Below are 10533 nucleotides of genomic sequence, written 5' to 3' on the forward strand. Positions count from 1 at the left end.
ATATCGATCGTCGAGGTATTCTGGAGACTTTGGGAGGTCTCCATTGTGGTTTCGCCTCAGATTGGCGTTACTTTCAAGGTTGTTGTTCGATTTGGGGATTCGAACTTTAAATCACTTGGTGATTCATATACTAATTGGAGACCATTGGTCATTAGGTGCTTCTCAAGGTGATTTGGACGAGTTGTTGATGTAAGTGTTAGTTCGGTTCTGTATTGAAGACACAGCGGGAATTTCAAGGTGAGTAATCTCACAAGGTTCATTTACGAACGAAATTACCTTTATCATTTTAGAAGTTATTTAGTTAGCTGCAAACTATAGTTGGTATTAGTGGGCATTCATGAGTGGAATGACTACATATATATATATATATATATATATATATATATATATATATATATATATATTTACGTGAAATATATATGTATTTGTGGGTTTAGTTGATTATGAAAACAATATGCATGAATGGTGCTTTTTATTGTTTTGTGTTGTGGCTTTTCGGAAAACAAATGATTGTGAAATGATGATTTGTATTGTTTTGAAAAGCATTGAGATTTGTGTAACATTTGAGTTTTGCGGCTCCTTTAATGTTTTATTCCGAGGTACTGAGAAGTCCGAGGAATTAAGGTCAGATTGTGACCTTAGGCAGTATATCGAGTATTCACGTCTTTGACCGGACGAGTGGTTATGATTTCAGTTAGAGCTCTAGTCTGTCTGCCTGTGTAATTCATGGGGTAACAGTGCGAGGTTATATCTAACTCATGAATTTGTGTTTTAAGGAAACAAGGTGTGAGTTGCTTTCCTTATATACGATTTTTAGGAAATCAAGGTGTGAGTTGCTTTCCTTATATACAATTTTTAGGAAATCAAGGTGTGAGTTGCTTTCCTTATTTTGTGATTTGAATAGCTTATTTCGTGATTTGAATATGAAATCAAGGTGTGAGTTGCTTTCCTTAGTTTTGGTATGAGTTGATTTGTGGTGGTTTTGAGTTACTCATACGATCTTTCACAAGCTTACCGGGTTTGTTGTGTGGCAACCCGGTGCACTATTCAATGGTGTAGAGGTTAATCCTGCAGGTCAGGATAATCGTGGCTGAAGCTGAGGTAGCGTCTTTGCAGCTTTACGGTAGGAAGCCATTTTTGTGACTTTACCGTTGATAAGGACGTTCGTTGTGTAGTAAGCTCTGAGGAGCATTTATGTTTTATTTTGTGTTGATAATTTAATTTGTAAGCTTATGTAATATATGACTCTGTGGAGCGGGTCAATATTGACATAGTGGGTTTCAGGGCATCAATATGTACTTGGTTTAAAGGGAAAAAGTTTCAAGGTATTTTGTATTGATGGCTGAACCATCACGCATGTATAATTATGAGATTATATATCAATTTTTATTTGTGTTAAAAATCAGGGGCGTGACAGAAAGAAAAAAACAAATACCTCAGCAATGCCTGATTTCCGTCTAGATAGCACAAACACAATCAAAAGAGGTGACCTGCACAAAAGTTAGTGCTCATTTAAAAGCCTATCAATGTAGTAAGAATAAGTAGGGATCGTTCTCAACCGGGGATTAGGATCTTATTAATACCTGAAAAATAAAACGTTAGATGAAACAAAACTATATATTATTTACGATTTACATAAGGTAAGGGGATTTTTGGATTTTAATTTCTAATTTAACACTAATTATATACATGTGTTGACACCAAAACACAGAATCAAGATAGAATTATGAATGAAACGAATTTAGATCGAGTTAACCACTATTAACACGTTGGCAAGATTTCAAAGCATCAAATCACAAATCAAAATATGTCAAAGCAAGGAATCAATCAAGAACAAAGATGAACGCTTATAAAGTCTTTTTTACTTCCCTTAATTAAATTAACTAGATGAACGCACCATAGTTAACCATATTAAGCATGCAATCACTAGTGGTAGCTAATCACTAACAAAAACACAATCAACGCATGAAGCACATATGGAAGTTTGATCGATTCAAGCTAGGAACACAAGTTAGAACGCTAATCAAGCATGCAAGACTCATTGTTAATTTACCTAAGTATTTATAGGTTTTCCACTTTAATAATTAAGACCTAGAACTCTAGCACTTTAATATGGAACCAATTACATGCTCATCAATTAAAGTATGCATCCAAAGATCAATTAACACATAAAAGATGGGATTGAAGCTCGAAATTAACAATCATGCATAACAATATTAAAATCACAATTTTCTGTTTTGAAAACCTAAAACATGCTTCATAGTATTTGAAAACTACATATCTAAAATCAACACTTCATCCACCATAAAAATCGCAAATCATAGAACAATAAAACGAAACCCGAAATCAATATGAAAACCGAAATGGTTTTACAAAGTATCAAAACCGAAAACATAAAAGAGAGATTCATGGTTACACTTTTGAATTCTTCAAGGATGCATGAAGCTTCAAAGGTGGTGGAATGGAAGGTGGCTCACGGCAAGGATGCTTGAATGGAGATAAGGATGCTTCACGGTCTTGAACTTTGGAGATTATGAAGTTGCTGAAACTTTGGAGGATGAAGGGGACGAATTGTGGTGTTTGATTCTAAATTTTGTGGTGCATTAAACATCTTCACAAACCTCCCTATATATAGTGCACGGCAACCCTAGGGTTTCCTAGGATTTCTCTTCTTGATTGCATCATTCGGCCAATGAGAAAATTCCATAAGAATTGAAGAACAAGTCATCTTCTTCATTGCCGAAATCTTCCATTCATCTTCCCTCAATTTGGTCTTCATTCAACTCCTATGGAATAAAAAAACCTGAATCAATATTTATTCTCTTTATTTTCTTTTTCAAAAATCACACGAATTAGATTTTCTCCAAAACTCTCCCTTTTTGAACTCTTGCCGAAATATTTTCTTTATTCCCTTTATTTCTCACGGAAAAATCAATATTAATGGGCCAAGAATTCCTCCAAGACGTCAAGAAGGATCTACAGACTCATGTGCAAGTCACATGCTTCAATCTTTGGGCCAGGCTTCTCAATTGGTCATTTTCAAAGCCCATCTTCATTTATGTCGAAATTCTTGTGCATTCTAGAATATTCTTGAACAATCTTGAGTCATCTTCAAGCCACAACATCTCATAGTCTTCCCAGGTCTCTTAGTATCATCAGGACTTCTAGTGTGATCAGGTTTCCTAGTCCAACTGGGACATTTCCATTTTTCATTTCCGAACATCATTTTTCCGAGCTTACTCCTAGTTGACTTAGGATTCCTACTTCATTCAGGATTCCTTTTCCTGGGAAAACTTCATTTCTCAATTTCTTCTCATTTCTACACATATAACTCATTGTCTTCCATTTCTAGACTCAAAAGTACCTAAAAACACAAAATAAGTTAGAAATGATATTGTTAAGAGAATAACTAAGTAAAATGTAGAGAGATGCATTAAAAAAATAATCAATATTAGTCTCATCAAGAGGTTCCTCAACCCCAACAAAAGAGGGAGCACCAATCTTTCAATTGTAATTTCACGCATGTCTTAGATGACTAAACTTTTCATCATTGCGATATGCCCATCAACCCTATAAATTTACTCTGTATTAAGCAGAGATAAATAGAAGGCTGAGTGAAATGTATATATCTGATTCAGATTATATCACATTTTCATAAAAAAGCCACAAACAACAGAGTGAACCCTATCAAATGGTAAACCATTCTTACTTTTTGAATTGAGGGACTGAAATTGAAATCGAGAATACCAAGTTGCCCATCATCGTGAATACCAAGTTCCGTTTTCCAATCCATCTGAAATTGAATTAAGCAAAAGCAATATCAAAAACCCTATATCTGAAATCTAAAAGAATCAAAGATCCATTGAATTCTTTAAAGGTTTGTGTTGAATTGATTAAGAAAAAAATGAGACGAAGAATTAAACAAAAGAAGAGACATGGGAAAGTTTTACAATTTTACCTTGTGGAAGTGAACCAAAGCTAAATCAATTTCTGGGAATGGGTCTCTTTGTACAAAAAAAGAACGAGGAAAATAGCTGATGTAGAAAACAGAGAGAGGAACCCAAACTTTGAGATTCAAAATTGAATGTGTGTGAGAGAGAGATGGGGGGTGGGGAGGGAGGGAGGGAGGGAGGGAGAGAGAGAGAGAGGGGGGGGGGGGTGGGGAGGGAGAGAGAGAGAGAGGGGGTGGGGATGGAGGGAGAGAGAGAGAGCCCTTTAGATTCCCATTCGACTTGAAATACGAGGAAGTAGAGGAGGAGAGAGATGGAAGAAGAAAATGGAGATAAACAGAGGAGGAGAGAGACGGAAGAAGAAGAGGCAAAAAGAAAAAGAAAAGGAGAAAAATTAAATTACAGAAAAAGAGTTAGTGAAGGTATAATAGACATTTCGGAGTGTGAGGAATGCCGCATCAACAATTTAACGAAGATTTTGATGGAGAATTAATGGCAATGACCTATTGTGTGAAATTAGAGAGTTTAGAGTATCTGAGTGAAATTGAAAAGTGAGGGACTGAAACGTCGAAACCCTATAAGTATATGGAGTAAACATTATTTAATCCTAAGATTTAAAAGCATCTTTAGCATACTCTTATTTATGGGAAAAATTCACCAACGGTGTCTGGACACTTAGGGGACTTTCAGAATGATACCTGAACTTACAAAGTTATCAATGTGATACCTGGACTCATTTTTTCATATCAATGTGATACCTACGGCCAATTTCCGTAACGGCTCCGTGACGGAAGTTGGCTGTAGGTATCACATTGATACGAAAAAATGAGTCCAGGTATCACATTGATAACTTTGTAAGTTCAGGTATCATTCTGAAAGTCCTTAAGTGTCTAGACACCGTTGGTGAATTTTTCCCAATTTTGCACGTGAGTCACTTAATGAAGACAAAATGACCGATTTACCCTCAAATTCTTTCTTTCTTTTCTTTTCTTTTTTTCTTTATTCTTCTTTCTTTCTTTCTTCTTCTTCTTTTCTGGTTTCTTCTTCCCCTGATTTGAATCATCAAGATTCAAATCATCTTGCTCGTCCGATTCCCACCGCCGCTGCGTCTCAATCCACCTTCATGCACCACAGATGTTTCTGGTTCCCCCAACTTCAAATCCTATAGCAAATTGAAATTGTGCATTGAGGCTTCACCGCACACTCCGAGTTCATCCCCGCCGTCGTCGCCAATGACTTGACCACAACAACCTCCACCACCGCACAACAACGTCATCCTCCGCTGCTTCTCGATTGGGTTTGGGGATAATGACTGCTTCTTCTTCCACCGCTAGCGAAATCGTGGAGGCTCAAGGCCACATTCTAAGGGCCACCGGCCGGAAGGACAGCCACAGCAAGGTTTGCACCACCAAAGGCCCCAGGGATCGCAGTATCAGGCTCGTCGCCCACACCGCCATTCAATTCTACGACATGCAGGACCGGCTTGGATACGACCAGCCTAGCAAGGTCGTCTATTGGCCGCGCAGGACACGCAGAACGTGAGCCTCAATTTCTCGATGGTGGAGGCTCCGAGTCCTTTGTTTACTAATCGGCGAGGCACAATGGTGGGTAGCAGTGGAGTGGCGAAGCTGGTGAATAAGAACAGCTCGAATTTTCTGCAGGTGAGGATGGTGTTGAGGCCGAAGTTGTTAATCTTTGTCTGCCGAAAATTGCCTCTGATCGAAGTTGGGCTAGAGGCCGAAGTTGTCGGCTAAACCGATGAAGTTGCAGGTGAGGATGGTGTGGAGGTGGTGTTGCATGTCGGGAAGAAGGAGAGGATGGAGGGGTGTGATTGGAGCTGTGATTTGAGAGTGCAGGGCTGGCGGGGTCTGAGTTTCTGATCAATGGTGTATAAAAGGGGGTCGGAGGAGAGAACGAGAGTGGTGGTGGTCAAGTCATTGGCGGCGGGGATGAACTCGGAGTGAACGGTGAAGCCTCAATCCAGAATTTCAATTTGCTATAGGATTTGAAGTTGGGGGAACCAGAAACATCTGTGGTGCATGAAGGTGGATTGAGACGCAGCGGCGGTGTTTGATCGGCGATCGGCGGTGGGAATCGGACGAGCAAGATGATTTGAATCTTGATGATTCAAATCAGGGGAAGAAGAAACCAGAAAAGAAGAAGAAAGAAAGAAAGAAAGAAAGAAGAATAAAGAAAAAAAGAAAAGAAAAGAAAAAAAGAATTTGAGGGTAAATCGGTCATTTTGTCTTCATTAAGTGACTCACGTGCAAAATTAGGAAAAATTCACCAACGGTATCTGGACACTTAGGGACTTTCAGAATGATACCTGAACTTACAAAGTTATCAATGTGATACCTGGACTCATTTTTTCGTATCAATGTGATACCTACGGCCAATTTCCGTCACGGAGCCGTTACGGAAATTGGTCATAGGTACGACATTGATACGAAAAAATGAGTCCAGGTATCACATTGATAACTTTGTAAGTTCAGGTATCATTCTGAAAGTCCCCTAAGTGTCCAGACACCGTTGATGAATTTTTCCCCTTATTTATCTTACTTCTTTTCTATTTTCGAGAGCATGTTTAGTTTTTTTATTAATTTTAACAGGTAAGTGGCTCTTAATTTTAACTTTTAGTTACTACGCTCATAAATATAGAGAATAGTGTTGTTCCTTAAAGACGGAGTGCAAATGATCATGTGCCAGATTGCAGTTGCAATTTTGGTAAGGTTGAAGTTCGGTGCGAGTGGAGTCGGATCACTGATGAAACGCGAATCTGATTTCCTCTTGTTCTTTTTTTTTTTTTGTACATTTCATTGCGAGCTTCTCATGGTCTTGGGGTCTGTTGGAGTGGTTGATGCCTAGTGAGATCTATCACCTAGAGATCCGATCAGCTGGATAAGCCATTAACGTGTCAGCTAACATGTTGTTCACTTCATCATTAAGCAAGCTTTCCTAACCATGCTTTGCTTCATGAAATTTGAGTTGTTCTTCTTCTTTGCTGGCTTTCTTATCATCCCATCTTCATCGCCTTCTTCATACCCGGGACCAAAATTGTTCCCATTGAAGAGATTAATAGCGTTGAAAGCACATTGGCTTTGGGGCAAGTACATCTCGGATGATGTCATCATTGATTTGACGGTACACACGATAAGGGCAAGCCTGTAGCTTGATTTATGGGGGATGCAACTGTAATGAAAAAGGCTTTTTTTTTTTTGCAACAAGGCCCCATGTTTCACCCCCAAAATTTATATTCATCCATCAGTAGTGCATTCACTTGCTTTGTCTAGATTACTTTTCCCATAACTGCGAGGTTTTTTTTTTATCAATCACCGATAAATTCACAAGTAGTTTGTTAAAATCCAATTATTTTAGCTGAATAATTAGGAATGTGGACAGATCATGATAATGACATAAAATTAATTATCCCTAGAAGTTTCTCCCTTTATACATGTAGACATATGGAGGTTTTCATTTTCTTTTTAAAGAAGAGACTTAGAGGGGTGTAGTCATTTAAGAGTCTACAAGATTTTTTTGAATTTTGAAAGTCTATGGGTATTCAATTGAGATTTTAAACAATCCTTTAAAATCTTGATGTATTCAATTAAGATTTAAAATTATCCATTCAAATCTGCAGATATTCAAAAGTATACGGATTTTTAAGGATTTCATTTAATGCTGGATTTTAGATGATTTTATAGTGCTTTTTATACATATCAAAACTCAAAAACAATCCAACCACTTTCCAATAGATTTTGATGGATTCTTTCCCACTCAAAAAATGTGAAAAAAAAAAAAAAAAAAAAGGAAACAACTCTCAATAGTGACATTCACCCATTTTGTCTTAGACCTATCTTCTCACTATCCTCCTCTGCCTCTGCCTCTGCTCTCATCTAATAATTTTTTTATTTTTATCACTATAGCTCTGGAAGGCTTAATCCTTCTAGCTAATTAAGCTCGCTTTCAATGGTATTGTTAAGATGATACATACACACATGTTTCTTTTTTTTTGAATCAAACCTGAAGCCAGATGCCGATATATATATGGGTATATATACATATATTCATCTAAAACCAGAATAGGCTGTTACATACACACAAGTTGTAATTTAGATATGAAATAAATTATATGTCATTAGTTTACTACTTTATTTTTTGTGTAACATTTTGGTTGATTAATTTTCTCTTATTATTCATATATCATTATACATAACATAAAAAATGGTAGATTGTCATATATATATATATATATATACTTTTTTGTCATTGATATAGCATTATAGTTGGATCCATACTTCCATTGCTTTTAAAGAAGAAGAAGAAAAAAATTATCCTACCAAAAACATCATAAGGACTTGTAAAATCTAAACAAATACTAGTAAATCAATACATTAGAATCAATAGAAAATTACACACAAGTGTTATTTTAAAAGTTTAATTAGTTATAAGGCCACACAACTCTTTTTGTCTTCATAAGGCCACTTTCACCTTCAAATTATTTTGTCTCTGACAATTTTATCCTTCCACTTATCAAAACGTCAAAACCAACTGAATAGGATATCAGATCCATTCTCTTCAAAAAAAAAAAAAATCCATTGTTCTCTCTTTTCTCTCTCTCGCCGGCGATTCAACGTTCTCTCTCTCAGTCTCTCCGATGAGCTCGTTCGCTTCTCGCCATGGCTGTCATCCATGGCGTCACCGACGAAGAACATCTCCGACGTCAGAAGCTCTCCCTCGACGGCAACCGACGATTGCGCAGCGAAGCTCAGCGCTTGCCGGACGATCTCGACGAAGAGAAGCCTTGTTGCGGATCAGAGCGCAACGAGACGGCATCGTTTCACCACCTCCTCCTCTTTCTCCCGCGTTTTCTCTGATCTCGACGCCGATCCAAAGCAGATCTGATGTCGCCGGCCAAAATTGACCACTGCAGGTCAGAATTCGAAATTATCTATCTATTATGCCTCCGGCGAGGAGACCACCATAACAATCGCTCACCTTCGTCGGCACTCTCAGTCTTAGAGAAGAAAATGAGGTTCGTCTTCTTGGCTTCTTGCGTAGGCTAGGGTTTTAACTGAATTTAGAGATTCTAATTTGGATCTGGATATGATGGAATTGGAATTGACTAGGTGCATTTGATTCGGCTCTCTTCGAATGGAATTGAACTGGTATGCGATTATATGATGAGAAAATTGAAGCATGCCGGAGCCGGAGCTTTTCTTCTTTAACTGCTTCACAGATCTGGCTAAAATCCGGAATCCTCCAGTGGCGGCGACGACAACACGAACAGTTTCTTAAGGTTATGGCGGACCCGAGCCTCCTTGCTCTTCTCCGGCAAGCAACAAGCTCAATTTTTTTTTTTGGGAATAGTGATAGTATCTTTCTATGTTTAGTATCTTTTCAACATGATGTCAATAGCTTCTATTTTCATTTTCATTATTTCAAGTTAGCAGCTCCGTGTAATTGTTCTAGTGGCATTTCAATATAGTGATAGTAGCTTTATGTGTCTATGTTAGTATATTTTCAAGCTAATGTCAATAGCTTTTTTTTTTTTCCAAATTAGTAGCTCTCTGTAACTATTATAGTGGTTTTCCATCATAGTGATCGTAGCTTTCTGTACCTATGTTAGTAGCTCTCTATGTTAGTGAGAGTAGCTCTCTAATGTTAGCTAGTGAGAGTATCTCGTTGGTGTTGGTGACAGTCATTTTTGTTGTTGGTGAGAGTAGTTTTCTGGTGTTGGTGAGAGTAGCATTTGTTGCTGATGAGAGTAGCTTTTGGTATTGGTGACAGTATCTTTTGTTGGTGGGGATAATATATTTTCGTTTTGGGGAGCATAGGTTTTTTGGTAAGTAGTTTTTGTAGTTGGTGATAGTAGTTTTTGTTATCTAGCCAGAGGTTGCCGGAAATCTCACCAGAGTAGCTTTTGTTGCTAGTGACAGTAGCTTTTGTTGCTAGTGATAGTAGCTTTTGTGACCTCGCCGGAGGTTGCCGGGAATCTCATCATAGTAGCTTTTGTTGCTAGCCACAGTAGCTTTTGGTGTTAGTGACAGTAGCTTTTGTGGTTGCCGGAGTTCGCCAGAAGTTGGCCGGAGGTCTGCCGGAGACCCGCCGGAAGTTGGTCGGAGGTCGGCCGGAGACCTGCCGAAGTTGACCGGAGACCTCGCCGGAGAGGAGAGAGAGAGTGATTGTTGATTTTGTCCTCTAGTGGCATTTATGTAAATATGTTGATTTTTAATATCCAAAATATAACACCTTTTTAAATCTAGTGGCCTTATGAAGGAAAAAACTAGTTTGTGGCCTTATGGCTAAAAAAACATTTAAAGATGCACTTATATGTAATTAACTCTAGAATCAATCAGAGTCCATATAGAATTTAAACAATCTGTGGATTAAGTAAATCCATGGATTATAAAAACTCAAACAAAATCTTTTAAAATCTGAATTGAATACACCCCCCTTAAAAATAGAGAACATAAGAAACCCATACTTTAGGCATATCATCCGGAACACTATTGACTATCCTACTTATGACTGCATTATTTATGATCCCGAGAGTGCGAGGTTAATGCGGGGGTAGAGCGCTAGT

At 38.0% G+C, this 10533-nt stretch overlaps 1 long non-coding RNA gene across 1 annotated transcript; it reads right to left on the bottom strand.

Moving 5' to 3' along the window:
* Positions 1-2346: 2346 nt before the first annotated feature.
* LOC133735953 (uncharacterized) lies at positions 2347-3795 on the bottom strand. The gene is made up of 2 exons (XR_009859365.1): positions 3710-3795; positions 2347-3364 (listed from the first exon to the last, which is right to left on the bottom strand). It is a non-coding gene; the product is annotated as an uncharacterized LOC133735953 (long non-coding RNA).
* Between the last annotated feature and the right edge of the window lie 6738 nt (positions 3796-10533).

This window comes from Rosa rugosa, chromosome 3 (genome assembly GCF_958449725.1).
Source record: "Rosa rugosa chromosome 3, drRosRugo1.1, whole genome shotgun sequence".
NCBI lineage: Eukaryota > Viridiplantae > Streptophyta > Magnoliopsida > Rosales > Rosaceae > Rosa > Rosa rugosa.